Source organism: Hyaena hyaena, unplaced genomic scaffold (assembly GCF_003009895.1).
Source record: "Hyaena hyaena isolate Hyena2069 unplaced genomic scaffold, ASM300989v1 scaffold_1138, whole genome shotgun sequence".
Classification (NCBI taxonomy): Eukaryota; Metazoa; Chordata; class Mammalia; order Carnivora; family Hyaenidae; genus Hyaena; species Hyaena hyaena.
In genome coordinates this window covers 198,689-222,895 of record NW_024081772.1, presented here as the reverse complement: position 1 = coordinate 222,895, position 24,207 = coordinate 198,689, and positions in this window count along the sequence as shown.

Genomic DNA, 24,207 nt, shown 5'->3' with positions numbered 1-24,207 from the left:
TTTTCTTTCCTCCTGCTATCCATTTTCACTATTGACCCTGTAATATTGTGATTTATGCTAAGAATAATATATTTGGTTTCCATCCCCATATCTGACATAGAGTTCCTAAAACATTTGGAATTTTCTGAGGATGAGAGTTATAAAGGTGTCTTTGTTATGTTAATGAGGGGAGTATGGCCCCCCACCTAAGGATGGGCTGGTTGCCAAGAGACCCAACCAAGTGATTAGAGGGTTGGTAAATTCAGTCACACCCTGACCTCTGGGGAGTGTAAAGAGGAACTGGAGGTTGATTTAATCACCAATGGCCAATGGCTTAATTTATTATGCCTATATAATAAAGCCTCCATAGAAACCCAAAAGGAGAGCCTCCAGGTAGGTGAACATAAGAAGGTTCTGTAAGAGTGGCAAGCCTGGAAAGAGCATGGAAGCTTCACACCCCTTCCACATTCCTTGCCCTATTCATCTCTTACATCTTCTGATGAGTTTTATCCCCTTGTAATAAACTGGTAATCTGGTAAGTAAAAACATTTCTTTGAGTTCTGGGAAGACTCTAGCAAATTAATTGAAACAGAAGAGAAGGTTGTGGGAAGCTCCAGTATGTAGCCTGTAGGTCAGAACTTCCTAGTGATGTCTGAGTTGGGAGGGGGTAGAAAAGGGCGGGGTAGTTTTGTGAGATTGAGCCTTCAACCTGTGGAATCTGATGCTATTCCTGGATAGATAGTAATAGAATTAAGTTGAATTTTTTTTTAAGTTTTTATTTTGAGAGAGTAAAAGAGAATGCAAGCAGGGAAGGGGCAGAGAGCGGGAGAGACAGAATCCCAAGCAGGCTCCATGCTGTTGAGGAGCCTGAAATTAAGTCCTCCATTAAGAGCAACCTCGGGCTGCACATAGCCCCACTTCCAGGAAAAGCTTCAGCTGAAGGACCCTCAGGACCACCCTCAGATCAGCCAATCAAAAGGAATGTGTAACATTCCTGTGGTCTGAGTCAGGGACTGAGGATTCTTGCCTAAAACCCCACGTGGGCTCTTTGAACTCACGTCATAATTGGTCATTTTCAAAGGACTCTCAAAGGTCATGATTGGGTCCTGCCAAAAGTAACAGACGCCTTTCAGATACTGAATGGTCAAAACTGTTACCATGGGTGTTGTACAATTATGATTGGTGCTTAATGTGATGATGCCTTACGTACAACGTGTGCACCATAACACCCCCGTCCCTTACCCCATAAAAACCCTGCTCGCTATTGTTCGGGGCTTCACTTTGCTGCCGCTTTGCCGGTATACGGGTGAGCCCCTGCTCGGGCTTGTAAGAAAGACCCTTATGTACTTGCATCGGTGTCGGCTCCTTGGAGGTCTCAGGGGACTCGCGATTCGGGCACAACACTGTCAGTGCAGGGCCCAAGATAGGGCTTAATATCATGAACCGTGAGAGATCAAGAGTTCTGCTTAACAGACTGAGCCACCCAGACGCCCCATAATAAAGTTGAATTTTTGGTCAAACTGTTGGTGTTTTGATAATTGCTTGTTGGTGCAGGGAATCCCATCCCCACATTGGAATTTATACCAGGAACCTTAAATAGCCTCCAATTGGCATAATCAGGCTGGCAGCCAGCTGATATTAGAGGCTGCAAGCCCAGTCTGTATCTCAGTCAGATCCCCTGGGTTACAGAACTGAACACGGGTTATGTGAGGATTAAGATTAAGGAAAACCAGATATATACAACCAGCATATGTAATTTATGAAATTTTAAAAGACTAAAAGTCATTGATTTTTTTCTGTATATTCATTGTCTATAAAGTAAACCAATTCCAAGATATCAAAATAAGTTCCATTTTTAAAAATGCAACTCTGTATTTAGTGCCTGGCCCAAAGTAGTAACTAAATAACTATTTAATAAATAACTGCATGGATAGTTACAAAAATATTTTCCATTTGTAATTTAAATGATTTTGGTTCTGAAATGTCCACTATTTGTAGTGCCTTTTCAAGCTGCACGTGAACGGAGTCTAGTAAATTAATTCATAGCAGCAAGTTCACATATTTTTTTCCAGTTTAGGCAGTGGTGGCCTAATGTAGTCGTTTATCCTTTTCTTTTAGTGTCACGGAACCTGGTCTGGATCACCTGGTGGAAAAACCAAGCGACACTTGGAGATCTTGGAAGGTAGGAGGTTTATTTCTCACCGGCGGGCTCAGAAGACATCATGCTCCAGAGGTTGAGCTGCCACGAGCTGAGCCTAGTCAGAGGGAACAATTTATAGGCTGTTACTTCTGTATTCCTCAGTAGTAGTAGTTTGGCGCAGGAGGCAAGCCGGGTAAGAACTCGGAAGAGGAATCTTCGTAGGGGCCTGGACTTTCCCTCTCAGTTCTGTCAGCCGTCTTATAAGAGATTTTTCCCTGTCATTTAGAAATACTATTGGCTTTGTGGCCAAGACTATCTTTTTGAAGTAGTCTGACTCCTTATTGAAAGACCTAGAAATAGCGCCTATATCTACCTCTCTTCTCCAAGTCCTGTTAGTTTTTTTTTTTTCAGTTACTTCCCAGGATTCCTGAGACCAAATAAGGATCTTCTAGACCCTAGAATAAGGTAGGGATGATGGAAATATTATATACCATAAACTTTATAGAGTCATTGTAAAATTAGCAATGAGAAAGATTCAATAAAACAGAAACATATTTCCAGAAAAGAAAATAAATTTTTTTTGAGCATGCTTATATTTTAAGTTATAAAGCATTGTAGGGGATTGTGATTTTAGTCTGTCGTAAGTTACTAATGACAGTTAATACTCTTGAAAGGATTTGTTCATTATTTCTTTATAAAAACAATGATTTTCATGGGGCTGACTCTAAGTGGTGTCATTTAAAGTTGCAATGTAATACAACCAAATGGATTGAAATAGGGAAAAAATACTGCCCTGGATTCAACCATGATTAGACTCCCTCGTTAATCAACGGCTGTTCAACACTCCTATTGATGCCACTCTATTGTTTTTACAAATAAGATTTAATAAGTTTAGTAAGTCCTCGGGGTGGGGGGGCGGTCAATCAATAATTAACATGAGGAGCTACTAAGTGAATTGTTGTAATCATATGTATGCATATAGAGAGTTTGTAGAGAATAATAATTAATTTTATAAGTTGTTCCTTTCACTAGTAAAATGTCAGGTGTGTTTTATAAGTGATGCTGGCAGAAATTATAACATAATCTCTGAGGATATAATGGGTTTTGAGCTCTTTTCGTTCTTGGAAATGTTTGGCTGCATCCTACCCTCTCTCCGTCTTTCAAGTAAGTATGAACTCACGTCAGCCCTCGTTAGCTCCTCACTTCATCTTGTGCTAACCCCGTACAGGAGAGCAGGTTACCAAGCAACCACTAGCTGTATCTAAGAGCATCTGTGGCAACCGTACCCCCTGATACCTCCTGTCATAATGTCTCCTGTTAAGTTGTCAGGATCGGGGCACCAACGTGGTTGCCATAGTCACTCTTACCAGTGGCCTGTGGTTGCCGGACTGAGAGCATAGTTCTGAGTTCCCAAGATAATTAATGAAATAGTTATGAAATAGGCTACTCTGGCTGTTATTTTTTCTTTCTTGGTGGCTAAAAAAATTCCTAATACATATGAAGAGATTTAGACCATTAGCGTGTTTGTGATAATTAGGATGATAGTAACTTAAATATTTGAAGTGGGCAAAATGTCATTCTGTCTATGATGTTAACATTTGCAAGTGTGGCATTTAGTTACCAATGAGGTGCGTCTTAAAGTAAGTCACAATCGGCAATTATTATTGCTTTTTTATGTGTGTTAGGAAGGAGCCCTTATAGAAAGCAGAGTTGGGTCTCTTTAAATTGTTTTCCCATGGTGAATAGCTTCATATTCACTTAGTTAGACATGGAAATATGTGCATTTGTATAGTTGTAGGTTTGTTTCTTACCCAGAGCCAGTGTTGCTAATGATAATAACAACAGTAGGACCACTTACCAGTTGTTTACTTTGTATTAGATCCTGTGCTCAGGGTATTATCTCATTTAATCTCCACAAAGTCTGTGTGAGGAGGATGTGATTCCTTTCCCTCTAAAATATGAGGAAACAAAAACAAAGAGCAGAAAAGTAGTTTACCCAAAGACAGACAGCTCCGAAGAGCAAAGCTGGGATTTTTAACCCAGATCTGTTTGAGCCCGGAGGATTTACGCAAATGAGATTTTGGATTAAAGAACTACAAAAAAGAGAAGTCTGGGTTGGATAAAAGGGGCTTTCCTGGTGAGGAATTATTTGCTGTAGAAACTCATTTTTGCAGCACTGGTTCTTGAAGCTGATCTAAAACCAATCTTACGACTGCCTGTATGATATTATTTGAGGACTTCAAGGAAAGACCTTAGGTCTGAAAAAATTCTCATCTGGGTCCCAGAGTGATTTGAGAGTCTTGTATTTGAATGATGGCATTGAAGTCTAGGAATTAGCTGACTCCTTAGTGATCAGGAAAGGAGATTGCTGGTGGTGACTCAAGGGAAGGGGAATTCGCAAACAGAGCCTCCCTGGGACATAAGTCTGGGAAGACTGCTAAGTAGAGGTAGGAGCGTATCGCAGATCATTAATAACTGGGGAAGAGGAATTTAAAAGGTAGGTGTGAGATGTTGAACATAAACTATTGACTTTGTAATTTTGCAAAGGAATTGCCCCTCAGTGGATGTTTATAGGAGGATAGGTTTCTGTTTCATTTGTATTCAGATTTTATTGATACACAATATTAGACACTTATTGATACACATATTCTACACTTTAGTATATAATTCTGATGAATGTACATAATAATGTAAACACCACTATAATCAAGATACAGACAGTTCCATCACCCAGTAAAGTTCCCTGTGCCCTTTTGTAATCAAAACCCACCACTCACCCCAGCCCCTGGTACTGATACGGTTTTCATTATTACATGTTCACCTTCACTTTAGTGGTTTCTTCTCCAGGATGTCATATAAATTAAATCATGCAGTGTGTAGCTTTTTTGAATCTGGCCTCTTTCAATACACAATATTCTTTTAACACATTTGAGTTACATCCAATTGTTTTGTGTTTGTTCCTTTTCATTGCTGAGTTGTATACCTTTGAATGAATATGCCACAGTTTCTTTATGCATTCTTCGTGTGAGAGAAATGTGAACTGTTTCCAGTCATTGATGATTATGAATGAAGCCTCTAAACATTCACATACAGAATTTTGTGTGAACTTTTACTTCAGTAGGTGTGTGAAGTTTTATTTCACTAGGGTAAATATCAAGGAATAGAATCATTGGGTTGTATGGCAATGGTTTGGTTAATTTTGTTAGAAAATACAAAGTCCTTTTCTAAAGTGGTTGTATATTGCATTCCCACAAGAAATATATGAGAGTTCCAATTCCTCTGTATTGTCATTCTAATAGGTGTGTAATGGTAATATCTTATTGTGGTTTAAATTTGTATTTCCCCAATGACTAGTTTTGTGGAACCTCTTTTCATTAGCTTATTTATATTCTACATAACTTCTTTGGTGGAGCAGCTGTTTAAATCTTTTGTCCATTTAAAAAATGGGGTTGTTTCCTTACTATTGAATTCTGAGAGATCTTTATATGTTCTGGATATTAGTCCTTTATCAGATATGTGATTTGCAAATATTTCATCCAAGTCCGTGGCTTATCTTTTCAATTATTTCACAGTATCTTTCATAGAGCAGCCCTTAATTTTGATGAAATGCAATATTGATTTTTTAAGAATGGTTTGTGTTTTCGTCTTATATCTGAGAAATCTTTTCTCAACCAAAGTCACAAAGATTTTCTTCTCTGTCTTAAACATTTCATAGTTTTATATTTTATAATTAAATCTATAATCTATTTTGGATTATTTTGTATAAAACGTATGAGTAATTTTACATGGTTCATTTTTTTGGCATAGGGGTATCCAATTTTTCCGGGACCATTTATTAAGCTTTTTTTTTTTTCTGAGAGAGCGAGAGAGAGCACGAGCGAGCGCTAGTGAGCAGGGGAGGGTCAGAGAGAGAGGGAGACACAGAATCTGAAGCAGGTTCCAGGCTCTGAGCTGTCAGCACAGAGCCTGACACGGGGCTCAAACCCAGGAATTTGAGATCGTGACCTGAGCTGAACTCCGATGCTTAACCAACGGAGCCACCCAGGCACCCCGGGACCATTTATTAAAAAGGCTGTCAATTCTTCACTAAATTATCTTTGTGTCTTATTTAAAAAAGTCAATTGGTCATATATATGTTGATCTCTCTCTGACTCCATTCTGTTTCATTGATCTATATGTCTATCCTTTCTCTAGTATCACTCTAGCTTTATAGTAATTAAATGAGGTAGTATGAGTTTTCTAATTTTGTTCTTATTTTTACAAAATTGTGGATCTTCCAGATTTTACCTTTTTATATAAATTATGGAATCAGCATATTGGTTTTGATAAAATATTTGACTAAAATTTTTGGTTGGAGTATTATAAATAGATTAGTTTGTAGAAAACTGACATCTTTACAGTATTGAGTCATCCATTCCACAAATATTCCATACCTCTTCATCATTTTAATTTTCTTAGATTTCTCGCATCAGTTTCTTCTTAATTTTGGCATAACAATACTGCACATAGATTGCCATACTTACACTTTATATATTTTTAAATGTATTTATTTAGTTTTGAGAGAGAGACAGAGTGAGTGGGAGAGGGGCAAAGTGAGAGGAGACACAGAATCTGAGGTAGATTCCAGGCTCTGAGCTGTCCACACAGTGCTCTACGTGGGGTTTGAACTCACAAGCCGTGAGATCATGACCTGAGTCAAAGTCGGATGCTCAAGCAACTGAGCCACCTACCCCTAAACTTTAGTATTTCATATTTTGGAGCTGCCATAATGGAATGGAAATTTTCAAAAATCCTATTTCCAGGGGCATCTGAGTGGCTCAGTTGGTTAGGGGTCCAACTTTGGCTCAGGTCATGATCTCGTGGTCATGAGTTCACACCCTCATCATACCCTGTGCTGACAGCTCAGAACCTGGAGACTGCTTTGGATTCTGTGTTTCCCTCTCTCTTTGCCTCTTTCCTGCTCACATTCGTCCCTTTCTCTCAAAAATAAATAAACATTAAAAATTTTTTTAAAAGCCTGATTTCCAATTTTTCACTAGTGGGTAAAAATGACTGCTTTTTGTATATTGATATTGTATCCTGTAACCTTGTTAAACCCTCTTATTAGTCTTAATAGGTAGGTGGATTGCATAGGATTCTCTATGTAGATGACCATGTCATCTGAGAATAGTTTTTAATCTGTAAATTTTTTAAATCTTTTTTACCTGTACCCTTTTATTTATTTTGCAGATTTTTGCCTTTTTAGGATATTAAATCTAAATATCAGTATGGGTGGTGAGAGGAGACGTCCTTAACCTTGTTTCTGGTCTTAGGGAAAAAGTGTTAGGTCTTAACTATTAAGCACTGATGTTCATTGTAAGTACTTTGTAGATGACTTTATCAGATTAAGAAATTTCCCTTCTGTTCCTAGTTTGCTAAGAGTTTTTACCAGTCATGGATTTTGTATTTTGTCAAATGCTCTTTGTATCTATTGAGGTGATCTTGTAGGTTTTCATCATTAGTTGGGTAGTAAATTACATTGGTTAATTTCTTTTAAACTTTTGAACCAGACTTGATGAATCTAGCTTTTTCTCTGCATAGCATCTGTTGGTCAGGATCTATTACCCTTTTTCTATATTGCAAGATTTAGCTTGCTAGTACTTTGTTGAGGGTTTTTCAATTTGTGTTTATTAGAGACACTGATCTGTAGTTTTTTTCTTTTGTCCTAATGTCTGGTTCGGTATGAGAGTAATACTTGTGTTATAAAATGAACCGCAGTGTGTCCTCCTGATTGAAGTCTGAAAGCTCTTATGAGGAATTTGTATTATTTCCTCCTCAAATGTTTAGTAGAATATGTCAATAAAATAATCTGGGCCTGGAGTGGTATATTTTTTTAAGTTTTGTCTTTTTTTTTCCAACTATAAATTCCATTTCTTTAATAGATACAAGAATATTCAGATTATCTAATTATTGATGATCTTTAGCACTTTATGTCTTTTAAGGAATTTATTCAATTCATCTAAGTTGTCAAAGTTATTGGCATATAATTGTTCATAATATTCACTTGTGGTATGCAGAATTCTAATACCCTGACTGACCCTCAATGATTGTTCCCTTTATATAATTTCTTTCTCTGTGAATAAGATGAGCACCATTCCCATAATTATTTTATATTACATCACAAAAGGGATTTTGTAGAAATAGTTAAAGTTATTAATCAGTGATCTTAAGATAGAGTATCTGGGTGGGACTGGGTGTCCTAAATAGGTGCACCCTTTAAAAGCAGAACAGCTTTCATGGGCTGGTAGCAGAAGATGAAATAAGAGATATTCGAAGCATCAGAAGGACTCTGAGTCCTTGCTGGTTTGAAGATGGCGGGGGTAGTGTCGGGTGGTGGAGGTTCCTGTGAGAAGAAATGTGAGTGGCCTCTAGGAGCTGTGAGAAACTCCCAATGACAGCCAGCAAGGAATCAGGGACCTAATCTCAAAGAACTGAATTCTGCCAACAACTTGAATGGGCTGACAAGGAGTTCCCTCCCATAACCTTCAGATAAGAGCCCTGTCTAGTCCATTTCCTTGATTTCAGCCTTCTGGAACTCTAAGAAGGTAACCCTGTTGAGCCTATCTGAACTTTTGAACTACATGGTGCCTGGGTGGCTCAGTCAGTTAAGCATCTGACTCTTGATTTCAGCTCAGGTCAGGATCTCCTGGTTCCTGGGTTTGAGCCCCAGGCACTGCACTGACAGTGCTTGAGATTCTTTCTCCCCCCTCTCTGCACCTCCCACCACCCATCATTCTCTCAAAATGAATAAACAAATAGTCTTACAAAAATGAACTTCTGACCTACAAAACTGTGAGGTAATAAATGAGTATTGCTTGGGTCATTAAATTTGTGGTGATTTATGATTCAGTGCCAGGGACTGAAAACTAAAACACCTTTATTATCCATTTAATATGTAGAGGGTCTTAAGTGATGTCCCTTCTTTCTTACCTGATTTTGCTGATTTGCATGTTTTCTGTTTTGGTTTTTAGAAATCTGGACTGGAGGTTAATAAGGCTATCTGTCTCCTCAACTGGAGGTTAAAGAGATTTTATAGATCTTCTTAAAGTATTTAGCTTTGGGTTTCATTGATTTTTCTCTATTATTTCTCAGTTTTCATTATTTTCTCTTTATTATTTCCTTTTTCTATGCTTGCTTAGGGTTTAGTTTTCTCTCCCCCCCCCCCTTGGTTTTGAGGTGAAATCTTAAGTTCTTGGCTTGAGACCTCTTTGTTTTTGATACTAGAATCATTTCATGTTATAAATTTCTCTCTAAGCATTGCTTTAATGCGTCTCATTTTCATATGCTGTTTTTATTTTTATTCAATTCAAAATATATTCTGAATTATCTTGTGTCTTCCTCTTTAACCTATGATACACTTAGAAATGTGCTGTTAATTTCCAAACATACGGGGATTCTGTATGAACATTTTTGGTTTTGATTAATGATTTAGTTCTGCCATGGCTACAAATTACTCTTTGTATGATTTTAATACTTTTTAATTTGTTGAAGTTTGTTCAGAATATTCTTGATCTTGGTGAATGTTCCTTGTGCTCTTAAGAAGAATGTGTATTCTAATGCTATTAGATAGAATGTTCCATACATGTCAATTAGGTCAAGTTTATTGATAGGAATATTCAGTTCCTGTATATTCATATTGATTTTCTGTCTACTTGTTCTATTGATTAGTGAAAGAGGAATGATAGAGTGTCCATGTGAAATTGTAGACTTACCAATTTCCTTCTTAGTTCTATGAGGTTTTTAAAAATATGTTTATTTATTTATTTTGGGAGAGAGAGGAGGGGGGGGGGCAGTGGGAAAAGGAGACCGAGAATCCCAAGCAGACTGCATACTGTCAGCACTGAGCCCAACATGAGTCTCAAACTCACGAATTGTGAGGTCATGACCTGAGCTGAAATCAAGAGTCAGATGCTTAACAGATTGAGCAGTCATAAACTGAATTTTTATTAAAACCGTGAAAACTTTCTCTAAAAAAAAAAAAGAGATTAAAAATTTTTTTAAAAATTAAAAAAAAATTGAATCTGTATTGGCAGGCACCTTAGGATTTTTGTGTTCTTTTGGTGAATTGACTCCTTTCATGAGGTGCTTCTCTTCATTATTATTTTTGTTGTGAAGTCTATTTTGTCTGAAAAAAAATATCTTCTTAAACTTAAATTTGATTAGTATTTCCAGAGTATCTCTTTTTTCATTCTATTTCTTTTAACCTTATCTATGTATTTCTGTTTAAAGTGGGTTCTTACATGTATCACATATTGAGACATGCTCTTTCATCCAAGGTGACAGCATAATTTTCTTTTACTTGATGCATTTGACTATATCAAAAATAATTACAGATGTGATTTGATTATTGGATATTGCTAGCTGGTTTTCTTTGTTTATTCCTCTTTTTAAAATTATTGCTGTTTGTTTGTTTTGAGAGAGAGAGAGAGAGAAAGAGCAAGAGCAAGAGCATGAGCATGAGCAAAAGAGGGGCAGAGAGAGAGGTTGAGAGAGAGAATCCCAACCAGGCTCAGTGCTGTCAGAGCAGAGCCTGATGAGGGCTTGATCCCACAACCTGAGATCATGACCTGAGCTGAAATCAAGAGTCAGATATTTAAGTGACTGAGCCATCCAGGGGTCTCTACAATATACATATTCAAATACTTGCAATCTACTTTCACATAATATCATGCTCTTTCTTATAGTTGCCATTATAATTTTCTGACATTCTCCATCTGTCCCTACATGACGTCCACCATTTACAATAGAGCCTTTAATGTAATGATTACAGTCATTTAAAATTCTGTTAGCCCAACATCTGGTTCATAATTAGCTATGTGATTGCTTGGTCTCTTGGAGGTATGTCTCTTTGCTTCTTTGGAGTTTTGTAATGTTTGGCGAAAATCTGGACATCATATGTATAACAGGAGAGATTCGTGTAAGTAGATCTTATGCCTGGAAATGACCATGCCTTTTCTTTTGCGAGGACTTCAATGTGAGGGATGTTAAACCAATCTAGTTAGGCTTTTAGCTGGATTTGGGTTTTATTGTTGTTATGGTTGCCTGTGGGGAATAAATTTAGGGATCCCCTGGGCTTACATCGATGGATTAACAAGGCATAAAGAAATACGAAGCTATAGAATGAGCATACTTGAGTTTGGGTAAACAATATTAGCACCCCAAGAATAGGGATGTGCAAAGGCACCCCAAGAATAGGGAAGAGGCTCAGAGCCCCCAAGATAGAGAGAGAGGGGTAAAGGCCCCAAAAGAGGAGCTGGCGCAAAGGCTCCCAAAACAAAGGTGCATGAGGTAAACAAGATTAGACATTCAGGGCAAAGTGCCCCCCAATTTAGTACTATAGCAGAAAGCTACTTTCACAGGAAGGAAGGACCAAACTAGGTAAGCAGGTAATTAGGGCTATGACCTCTGCACTGTGCTGCTGCTAGCGATACAGCCCACTACAGAGCTAATTTACAAAAGAAAAGGTGCCTTGTTAACCTTGAAGTGTTTTGCCCTGTCTTATCCCCTAGGCTAGCTAAGATAAACAGACAAGGCGCCTCCTTTCTGCGGTTAACAACCATCTGCCCATCTGTCCAGTGCCAGGATTTTGTTTTATATTGACCTAAACCCCAAACACCATACACTCAAAAACCCTCTTTCCTTCATGTCCATAAGTTGATGTTCATAGCTTCTTTGTTCCTTTGTGCACACCCATCACGTTTGTAAGCCTTCTGATCTTAACTAGTACAGGGCAAGGACCCTTATTCGGGGCTCTTGTCTTTTCCCAGGCACTAGTCATCTCCTATTTTTTAATCCTGTGTCCCACTATCTTGCTAGACAAGAGAGAACTTTAGTTCCAGAGTCCACGATGATTGCCCTCAATTCCTCTTAACATTAACTTGTATTTATAGTGGGGGCTGGTTTTCCAGAAGGTCTTTTCAGTGTCTGCTCCATCTTCAACTTTAGCTCTTTTCTTCTCGTGCCTGTGCCTGAGGAGTCTCTTTCCCCACTCTTGTTCCTTTCCCAGCAGCCCATTGCTCTCACTTGTATTTGACAAGTGAGGCTTGTAATTGTGGATGAAGGAGCATCTCTACTCTAGTTTAGCCTTTGTCTGAGCCATGAGATATGTGTGTGGGTCTTGAGTAGAGGGTTTTCTTGGTTTTCCTGCTCTTCCCATTCTCTGGACTCCAAGGGAGTGGGTCCAGGATATTTTCCTACCCATCATCAGAAGTAGAGAAATTGTTTCTACTTTGTTCCCAAAGATCCAAGGTCATCCTTGGCCTGAGGGCAACAAAATTTACTACTTTTACCCTAGTGGTTTAAGGCTTTTGTTCTGCAGGAGAGATGGGGAGAAAGATAGGGGCAGGACTTCATATCTTTTTAGTAGTTTTTTTTCTGTTCCTTCCTAAAGTGATTCACCATCAGGGAGACTTTCTCAGCTTTTACTGTCTTTAATCTTATGAGCTCTGGAGAGAAAAGCACATTAATGTTTGCAGATTCTCTTTAGGTCTGGGGTTCTCTATCTTCACACTCTAAATGCTTATGCTTCCAGCCTCTATCTCAGGCAAACAAGTGCTTGCATTCTGTCTCTCCTTGGAGGCTCCTATCTTTCCTTAGATTTCTCCATAGTTGGTTTCTCTGAAACTCCAGTTCTCTAATGGCATGCAGAAATATTTTGACTTCTCAGATTATTTGGATTTTTTTGTGTGAGGGTAAGAATGACATTGTACCTTTCTACATCCTAAGCAGAAGTCAGAAAAATGTACTTTAAAAACAATTTTTTAAATGTTTATTTATTTTTGAAAGAGAGAGAGAGACAGAATGGGAGCAGAGAAGGGGCAGAGAGAGGGAGACATAGAATCCAAAGCAGGCTCTACGCTCTGAGCTGTCAGCACGGGGCCCTATGTGGGCTCTAACTCATAAACCCTGAGATCATGACCAGAGCCAAAGTCAGACACTTAACTGACTAAGCCACCCAGGCACCTCCAGAAAAAATGGGTTTTTAAAACAATTTGACTGAGGAATAATTGACATAGGTATTTATGTCAAATGTACCTTAAATGGTACATATTTAAATTGTATAATTTGATAAATGTGAAACTACCACCAAGATCAAGAAAATGGACCTATATATTAATCCCCAAAATTTCTTTTTTTTTTAATTTTTATTTATTTATTTATTTTTTTACAAATAGTTTATTGTCAAATTAGTTTCTACATAACACTCAGTGCTCATCCCCAAAGTGCCCTCCTCCATGCCCATCCCCCCCTCCCCCCCACATCCATCAGTCCTCAGTTTTTGTCAGCATTCAAGAGTCTCTCATGGTTTGCCTCTCTCCCTTTCCCCCACCATTTCCGCCCTTCTTCTCCCCCTTGTTCCTCCGTCAAGTTCCTCCTAATCCTCCTAGACGTGCAAACATATGATATTTGTCCTTCTCTGCCTGACTTATTTCGCTCAGCATAACACCCTCAAGGTCCGTCCATGTTGCTACACATGGCCAGATTTCATTGTTTCTCATTGCCATGTAGTATTCCATGGTATAGATAAACCACATCTTCTTGATCCATTCATCTGTTGATGGACACTTAGGCTCTTTCCATGTTTTAGCTATTGTTGAGAGTGCTGCTATGAACATTGGGGTACATGTGCTCCTATGCCTCAGCATTTCTGTATCCCTTAATCCCCAAAATTTCTTTATGCCCCTTAGTAATCTCTGCTTCTTGTTCCTCCTCTACCCTCTTATCCCCAGGAAACCACTGATTTACTTTGTCACTGTAGATTAGTTTTTAATTTCTAGTAATTTACATAAATGAAATCATACAATATGCCCTGTGTTCTTATTTCCTCCACTCAATATAATTATTATGAGATTTACCCAGGATGTTAGGTATATGAGTGATTCATTCCTTTTCATCATTGAATAGTATTCAATTAGATGAGTATATCAATTTATCCATCCACCAGTTGATGAACATTTGGATTGTTTTTGACAACTCAAATAAAGGTGCTATAAGCATTTGAATAAAGGTTTTTGTATGGATATATGATTTCACTTCTCTTGGGTAAATAAATAAAGTAGAATGGCTGGATTATATGATAAGTGTCTATTGAAATTTTAAAGAAACTATCATATTGTTTTCCAAAGTGATTGTCCCATTTTCCATCCCCACCAGCAGTGTATGAGTATATCAGTTCCTCTATATCTTTGCTTTGTTTTTAGCTCTTTTAATGGACGTGTGATAGTATGTCCCTATGATTTTGATTTGGCTTTCATAACCGATTATGTTGAGTATTTTCATGTGCATATTTACCATCTTCTAGTGACATGTCTGTTTAAATATTCACCCATCTAATTTAGGTCTGTGATCAGTAGATTCCTTAATGCTTCTTACCCATTTAACTGATGTGCCCTCCCACAACCCCTCCAGTAACGCTCTGTTTGTTCTCCATACTTAAGAGTTTCTTATGTTTTGTCCCCTCTCTGCTTTTATATTATTTTTGCTTCCCTTCCCTTACGTTCATCTGTTTTGTATCTTAAAGTCCTCATATGAGTGAAGTTATATGATTTTTCTTTCTCTGACTGACTAATTTCCCTTAGCATTATATCCTCTAGTTTTATCATAGTTGCAATGGCAAGGTTTCTCTTTTGGATTGCTGAGTAATTTCTATTTTGGCTGTTGTTGCTAGTGCTGCTATAAACATTGGGGTGCCTGTACCCCTTTGAAACAGCATACCTGTACCTCTTGGATAAATACCTAGTAGTGCAATTGCTGGGTCATAGGGTAGTTCGATTTTTAATTTTTTGAGAAACCTCCATACTGTTTTCCAGAGTGGCCACACCAGTTTGCATTCCCACCAGCAGTGCAAATGAGATCCTCTTTCTCTGCCTCCTTGCCAACATCTGTTGTTGCTTGAGTTGTTATTGTTAGTCATTCTGACGGGTGTGAGGTGGTATCTCATTGTGGTTTTGATCTGTATTTCTCTGATGATGAGTGATGTTGAGCATTTTTTCATGTGTAGGTTGGCCATCTGGATGTCTTCTTTAGAGATATGTCTATTCATGTCTTTTGCCCATTTCTTCACCAGATTATTTGTTTTTCTGGGTGTTGAGTTTGATAAATTCTTTATAGATTTTGGGTACTAACCCTTTATCTGATATGTCATTTGCAAATATCTTCTCCCATTCCATCAGTTGCCTTTTAGTTTTGCTAATTGTTTCCTTTGCTGTGTAGAAGCTTTTTATTTTGATGAGGTCCCAGTAGTTCATTTTTGCTTTTGTTTTCCTTGCCTACTGAGACGTGTTGAGTAAGAAGTTGCTATGGCCAAGGTCAAAGAGGTTCTTGACTGCTTTCTTCTCGAGGATTTTGATGGCTTCCTGTCTGACATTTAGGTCTTTCATCCATTTTGAGTTTATTTTTGTGTATAGTGTAAGAAAGTGGTCCAGATTCATTTTTCTGCATGTAGCTGTCCAGTTTTCCCAGCACGACTTGCTGAAGAGACTGTTTTTATTCCACTGGATAGTCTTTCCTGCTTTGTCAAAGATTAGTTGGCCATACATTTGTGGGTCAATTTCAGGGTTCTGTATTTTGTTCCATTGATCTGAGTGTCTGTTTTTGTGCCAGTACTATACTGTCTTGATTATTACAGGTTTGTAATACAGCTTGAAGTCTGGGATTCTGCTACCTCCTACTTTGGTTTTCTTTTTCAAATTTGCTTTGGCTATTCAGGGTCTTTTCTGGTTCCATACAAATTTTAGGATTGTTTTTTCTAGCTTTGTGAAGAATGCTGGTGTTGTTTTGATAGGGATTGCATTGAGTATGTAGGTTGCTTTGGGTATAATTGATATTTTAACAATATTTGTTCTTCCTATCCAGGAGCAAGGAATATTTTTCTTTTTTTTTTTTTTTTTTTGTGTCTTCTTCAGTTTCTTTCATAAGCTTTCAGTAATTTTCAGTGTATAGATTTTTCACCTCTCCGGTTAGAATTATTTCTAGATATTTATGGGTTTTGGTGCAATTGTAAATGGGGTCAGTTCCTTGATTTCTCTTTCTGTTGCTTCATTGTTGGTATATAGGAATGCAACTGATTTCTGTGCATTGATTTTATATCCTGCAATTTTGCTGACTTCATGGATCAGTTCTAGCAGGTTTTTTTGGTGGAATCTTTTGGGTTTTCCATATAGAGTATCATGTTATCTGTGAAGACTGAAAGTTTGACCTGCCCATGGCAGATTTGGATGCCTTTTATTTCTTTGTATTGTCTGATTGCTGAGGCTAAGAATTCCAATACTATGTTGAATAACAATGGCAAGAGTGGACATCCCTGTCTTGTTCCTGACCTTGGGGATAGCTCTCAGTTTTTCCACATTGTGGATGATTTTAGCATTGGTTCTTCCATATATGGCTTTTATGATCTTGAAATATGATCCTTTTATCCCTACTTTCTTGAGAATTTTATCAAGGAAGGATGCTATATTTTGTCAAATGCTTTCTCTGCACCTATTGAGAGGATCATGTAGTTCTTGTCCTTTCTTTTGTTGAAGTGATGATTCACATTGATTGTTTTACAGATATTGAACCAATCCTGCATCCCAGGTATAAATCCCACTTGGTCGTGGTGAATATTTTTTTAATGTATTGCTGGATCCAGCTGGCTAATATCTTGTTGAGAATTTTTGCATCCATATTCATCAGGGAAATTGATCTATAGTTCTTCTTTTTATTGGGTCTTTGGTTTTGGAATCAAGGTAATGCTGGCTTCATAGAAAGAATTTGGAAATTTTCCTTCCATTTCTATTTTTTGGAACAGCTTCAAGAGAACAGTTGTTAACTCTTCTTTATTTTTTTTTTAAATGTTTTTATTTATTTCTAGGAGAGAGAGAGAGAGACAGCATGAGCAGGGGAGGGTCAGAGAGAGAGGGAGTCACAGACTGAAACAGGCTCCAGGCTCTGAGCTGGCAGTCAGCACAGAGCCCGACGCGGGGCCCGAACCCACGAACCGCGAGATCATGACCTAAGCGAAAGTCGGACGCTTAACCGACTAAGCCACCCAGGCGCCCCTGTTAACTCTTCTTTAAATGTTCAGTAGAATTCCCCTGGAAAGCCATCCAGCCTTGGATTCTTGTTTTTTGGGAGATTTTTGATTACTAAATCAATTTCTTTACTGGTTATTGGTCTGTTCAAATTTACTATTTCTTCCTGTTTCAGTTTTGGTAGTTTATATGTTTCTAGGAATTGGTCCAGTTCGTCCAGATTGCCCTATTTATTAGTGTATAATTGCTCATAATATTCTCTCATTATTGTTTGTATTTGTGCTGTGTTGGTTGTGATCTCTTCTCTTTCATTCTTGATTTTATTTATTTGGGTCCTTTCCTTTTTCTTTTTGATCAAACTGGCTAGAGATTTATCAATTTTGTTGATTCCTTCAAAGAACTAGCTTCTGGTTTCATTGATTTGTTCTACTGTTTTTTGGTTTCAATAGCATTGATTTCTGCTCTAATCTTTATTATTTCCTGTCTTCTGCTGGTTTTGGGTTTTAATAGCTGTTCTTTTACAGCTCTTTAAGGTGTAAGGTTAGGTTGTGTATCTGAGACCTTTCTTCCTCGTTAGTAAGGACTGTATTACTATATACTTTCCCTTTATGAATGTCTTTGCTGCGTCCCAGAGGTTTTGGGCTGTGGTATTATCATTCATTGGCTTTCATGCACTTTTTAATTTTCTCTTTATCTTCTTGGTTAGCCCATTCATCCTTTAGTAGGATGTTCTTTAGTCTTCAAGTATTTGTTATTTTTCCAGATTTTTTCTTGTGGTTGATTTTGAGCTCCACTTTGCTGTGGTCTGCAAATATGCACGGTATGATCTCGATCTTTTTGTACTTGTTGAGGGATGATTTGTGTCCCAGTATGTGGTCTATTCTGGAGAATATTCCATGTGTTCTGGAAAAGAATGTGTATTTTGCTGCTTTAGGATGAAATGTTCTGTTAAGTCCATCTGGTCCAGTGTGCCATTCAAAGCCATTGTTTCCTTGTTGATTTTCTGTTTAGATGATCTGTACATTGCTGCAAGTGGGGTATAATAACCCTACTATTATGGTATTTATTATCAATGAATTTCTTTATGTTTGTGATTCATTGATTTATATATTTGGGTGTTTCACATTTGGAGCATAAATGTTTATAATTGTTAGGTCTTCTTAGTGGATAGACCCCTTGATAATGATGTACTGCCCTTCTTCATCTCTTGTTACACTCTTTATTTTAAAGTATAGATGGTCTGATGTAATTATGCCTACTCTGGCTTTCTTTGTCAACCACTAGCATGATAAATGGTTTTTTACTTTACTTCCAATCTGAAGGTGTCTTTAGGTCTAAAGTGGGTCACTTGTAAGCAGCGTATACATAGATCTTGTTTTCCTATCCATCCTGTTACCCTGTGTCTTTTGATGGGAGAATTTAGTCCATTGATGTTTAGAGCGAATACTGAAAGATATGAATTTATTGCCACTATGTTTCCTGTAGAGTTGGAGTTTCTGGTGGTGTCCTCTGGTCCTTTCTAGTTTTGGCTGCTTTTGGTCTTTTTTTTTTTCTTTTTTCATCTTTTCTCCCTTCAGAGAGTCCCCCTTAATATTTCTTGCAGGGCTGGTTTAGTGATCACAAACTCTTTTAATTTTTGTTTGCCTGTGAAACTTTTAATCTCTCCTTCTATTTTGAATAACAGCCTTGCTGGATAAAGAATCCTTGGCTGCATATTTTTCTGATTCAGCACATTGAATATATCCTGCCTTTCTGGCCTGCCAAGTTTCTGTGGATAGGTCTGCTGCAAACCTGATCTATCTCACTTGTAGATTAAGTTGTTTTCATTATTCTTTCCTTGTCTGAGTATTTTGTGGATATGATTATGGTATGCCTTGTTGATGGTCGTTTTTTGTTGAATCTAATGGGAATCCTCTGTGCTTCCTGGATTTTGATGTCTGTGTCTTTCCCCAGGTTCAGAAAGTTTTCTGCTATGATTTGCTCATATAACCCTTCTACCCTTTTTTCCTCTCTCTTCATCTTCTGAGTCCCTTATGATTCTGATATTGTTCCTTTTTAATGGAATTTAAATTCTCTCCTTTCTTTGTTCTCCCTTTTCAGTTCAGTTCCTGCTGCTGTTTCCACTTTTCCAATTTCTCTCCAGCTGCTTTTGAGGGGGAATGCTTTTCCTGCACTCTCGCCCCATCACCGTCCTCTCTCTGCAAGCAAAAACAGTTTCCTGTCCTCCGCAGCTTCTCTCTCCCCAAGTTCACCTGTCTGCCCCATGTACCTGCTGAGTTCTGTGCTTCAGGTTGTGCAGATTGTTGTGTTAATTCTCAATCAGTTTTCTAGGTGTGCAAGATGGTTTAGTGTTGATCTGGCTGTATTTCATGGAGGAAAGATGCAAAGAAAATTTCGATACTGCTGTGCCATCTTGGTCCTTCCTCCCAGTTCAATGTATTTTTGAATTTTTCTTGAATGTTCCTCTTTGACCCATAGATTATTTAGGAGTGTGTGGTTTTTTTCCCCCTCACTTTATTGAGGTAAAATTGACAAAACTGTATATATTTAAGTTTATAATGTGATTTTTTAAAGGTATATAATTTGATGAACTAATATACTTTATGAAACAGTTTGCACAATCAATTTAATCAACATATTCATCACCTCACATATTTATCATTTATATGTGTTGTAGGAACATTCTGTTAGCATTAAGTACATGATACAGTATAATTATTATTTTAAATTGTTTTTTAACATTTGTTCATTTTTGAGAGACAGAGAGACAGAGTGAGCAGCGGAGGGTCAGAGAGAGAGGGAGATACAGAATCCAAAGCAGGCTCTAGACTCTGAGCTGTCAGCACAGAGCCTGAAGTGGGGCTTGAACTCTCGAGCCATGAGATCATGTCCTGAGTTGAACTTGGATGCTTAACCGACTGAGCCACTCAGATCCCCCATGACTCAGTATTATTAGCTCCAATCATCATGCTATACATTAAAACCTCAGAGCTTATTCATTTTATCATTGGAAGCTTGTACCATTTGACTAATATCTGTTCATTTCCAGTATCCAGAAGTCCTGGCAACCACTCTTCTGCTCTCTGGTTCTACAAGTTTAGATTCCACATATAAGTGAGATTGTAACATATTTGTCATTCTGTGTCTGGCTTATTCTACTTAGCATAATGTCCTGTAGGTTCATCTAAACTTGTTGCAAATGGTGGAATTCCTTTCTTTTTCTGGCTGAATAATATTCCACTATAATTCCATATCTGTCTGTCTAATGACATTTTTAATCTATTCATTGGTCTACAGACACTTAGATAGATTGTTTCTATATCTTGACTGTCATGAATAATGCTGCAATGGACGTGGGAGTGCAGACATCTCTTCAAAATACCAACTTCATTTCTTTTGGATGTACACCCAGATTGCTGGATCACTTGGTAGTTCTATTTTTAATTTTTTGAGGAAATTTTATATTGTTTTTAATAATGAATGCTAATAACTTACATTCATACCAATGATGTCCCAGGATTCCCTTTTCTTCTCATCCTTGACAACATTTCTTACTTCTTGTCTTTTTGTGTCATCTTAACAGATGTGAGATAATAGCTTATTGTGGTTTTGATTTGCATGTCCATAGTGATTAGTGATTTTGAGCACCTCTTCATAAACCTCTTGGCCATTGGATATTTTCTTTGGAAAAAAATATATCTTCAGGTCCTTTGCCCACTTTAAAATTAGGTTATTTCTATTTTTGCTATTGAGTTGTGTGAGTTCGTTACATATTTTTCAGTATTAATCCCTTACCAGATATATGATTTGCAAATATTTTTCCTGTCCCACAGGTTGCTTTTTTATTTGTTGATTGTTTCCTTTGTTGTGCTGAAGCTTTTTAGTTTGTTGTAGTCCTATTTGTTTATTTTTGCCTTTGTTGCCTGTGCTTTTGGTGTCATATCCCCAAAATTATTACCAAGACCAATGTCAGGGAGCTTTCCCCTCTGTTTTTTTCTAGGATTGTTACAGTTTCATGTCTTACATTTAAGACTTTAATCCATTTTAAGTAAATTTTTGTATATAGCATATGTCCAATTTTATTCTTTTGCATGTGGATATCCAGTTTTTCCAACATCATTTATTGAAGAGACTATCTTTTCCTTATTGTATATTCTTGGCACCTTTGTCAAAAATATGTGGGTTTATTACTGGTTTCTCTACTCTGTTCCATTTTTTTTGTGCCAACATTAAACTGTTTAGATTACTATACTTCTGTAATAAAGTTTGGTATCAGGAAGTGCAACGCCTCAATCTTTGTTCTTTCTCAAGGTTGCTTTGGCTATTGGGAGTCTTTTGTGGTTTCATATGAATTTTAGAATTTTTTTTTCCATTTCTGTGAAAATTGTCATTGGAATTGTGATAGGGAATACATCGAATCGGCGGAACATTTGAGTAGTACACCTGTTTCCAATTTATGAACAAAAGATACCTCCCCATTTATTTGTTTTCTTCAGTCTCTGTCATCAGTGCCTTACCGTTTTCAGTTAAACTTATTCCTGTTCATGATCCTACTGTAAATGAGACTGTTTTCTTAATTTCTTTTTTAGATAGGTTTTTGTTAATTCATAAAAATGCAACTGATTTTTGTATGGTGATTTTGTATCCTACTACTTCATTAAATTCATTCATTAGATCTAACAGTTATTTTGGTAGACTCTTTAGGGCTTTTTATATATAAGAACATGTCATTTACAAACAGAGACAGTGTAATTTCTTCCTTTCCAATTTGGATGCCTTTAGTTTCTTTTACCTTCCTAATTGCTCTGGCTATGACTACCAGTACTGTGTTGAATAGAAGTGAGAATGGGGGGCACCTGGGTGGCTCAGTCAGTTAAGTGTCTGACTTTGGCTAAAGTCATGATCTCATGGTTCATAGGTTGAGACAGAACCACACGAGGCTCTATGCTGACAGCTCGGAGCCTGGAGCCTTCTTTGGATCCTGTGTCTTCCTCTCTCTCTGCCCCTCCCCCACTCATGCCTGTTTCTCTCTGTCTCAAAAATAAATAAACATCATAAAAAATTAGGGAAAAAAAAAGAAGTGAGAATGGGCATCCTTGTCTTTTTTCTGATCTTAGAGAAAAAGATTTCAGTTTTTCACCATTGAGTATAATGTTAGCTATTGGCTTGTCATAGGTTGTCTTTATTATGTTTTGGCATATTCCTTATATTCCTAATTTGTTGAGAGGCTTTTATCATGAAATGATGTTGAATTTTGTCAAATCCATTTTCTGGATTTATTGAGATGATCATGTTTTTAATTCTTCATTCTGTTAATGTAGTGTATCATGTTTATTGACTTACATGTATTGAAACATCTTTGCATTCCAGGGATAAATCCCACTTGTTTATTGTGTAATCCTCTTAATGTGATGTTCAATTCAGTTTGCTAGTATTTTGTTAAGACTTTTGCATGTGTGTTCGTCAGGGATATTGCCTTGTAATATTTTTTTCCTGTAGTGCTCTTTTTGGGCTTTCATATCAAGATGATGCTGGCTTCATAAAATGTGTTTAGAAGTGTTCCCCTCTCTTCAAGTTTTGCAAGAGTTTGAGAAGGATTACATCAATTTTTTAAGTGATCAGTATAATTCACCCATGAAATCATGGTCCTGGTCTTTTCCCTTTTAGGAGATGTATTTTTAAATTTTATGTATTTATTTTGAGAGAGAGACAGAGAGAGTGAGCAGGGGAGAGGAAGAGAGAGAGGGAGAGAGAATCTGAAGCAGGCTCCACACTGTCAGTGCGTGAAGCCCCATGTAGGACTCAAGCTCACTAACTGTGAGATCATGACCTGAGCCAAAACCAAGAGTCGGATGCTCAACTGACTGAGCCACCCAGGTGCCCTTGGGAGAATTTTGATTACTGATTTCATTTTACGAGTATGTGTTTAAGTTTCCACATGTTGGGAGATTTCCTATTATCTTTCTGTTATTGATTTCTAGTTTGATCCATGTGGTCAGAGAAAAGTGTCTGTGTGATTTTAATTCTTTTAAATTTGATGAGTTTTATGTGATATCTCAGAATAAAGTCTATCTTGTTATATGTTTCATGGACCTGGAAAATAATGTGTATTCTACTGTTCATGGGTGAAATAGTTAATAAATTTGGAGTAGATTCTGTTGGCATATCATATTATTAATTTCTTTTATGTCTTTGCTGGGTTTCTTTTGGTCTAATTTTCTATTAGTTGCTGGGAGAGAGGAATTGAAATCTCCACATGTAACTGTGGATTTTACTATTTCTCCCTTCAGCTAGCTCTATTAGTTTTTGCTGCACATATTTTTCTGCTTTATTGTTTGGTGTATACATTTTAAGGATTACTGTGTCTTAGTAGATTTACTGAATTATCATTTTGTAAAGTCCTTCAATCTCTGATAGTTTCTTTTCTTCTGAAGTCCTTTATGAAAAATCTGATATTAATATAGCCACTTCTGCTTTCTTTAATGTTTTCATGTAATATCTTTTTCCAGCTTTTTACTTTCAACCTACCTATATCACTGTAATTTAAATGAGTTCCTTGTAGTCAGCATGTATTTGGTATTTGTTTTTTAATCCATTTCACCACACCTTGCTTTGAATTGGTATATTTGGAACATTTATAGTTGATGCAGGTATTAATATGTTAGGGCTTACATCTACCCTGTTATTATTTGGTTTTTGTTCATTTTTTATTTTTTCTCTCTTCCTTGCCAATCCTATAGGAAACATGGACAATTTTAAGAATTCCATTTTGATCTATCTATTTTTATTTTTTGAATATCTCTTTATATAACTTTATTAGTTATTGTGGTTCATATTAAATTAAATAAATACAACTTATCACAGACTATTGGTGTCATAATAGTGCCAGTCTGAGTGGAGTGTAGAAACTTCACCTTTTTTCTTTTTTAAAAACTTTTTAAATGTTTTTCATTTATGTTTTTGAGAAAGAGAGAGAGAGGCAGAGCATGAGCAGGGGAGGGTCAGAGGGAGAGAGAGAAAGAGAGAGAGAGAGAGATA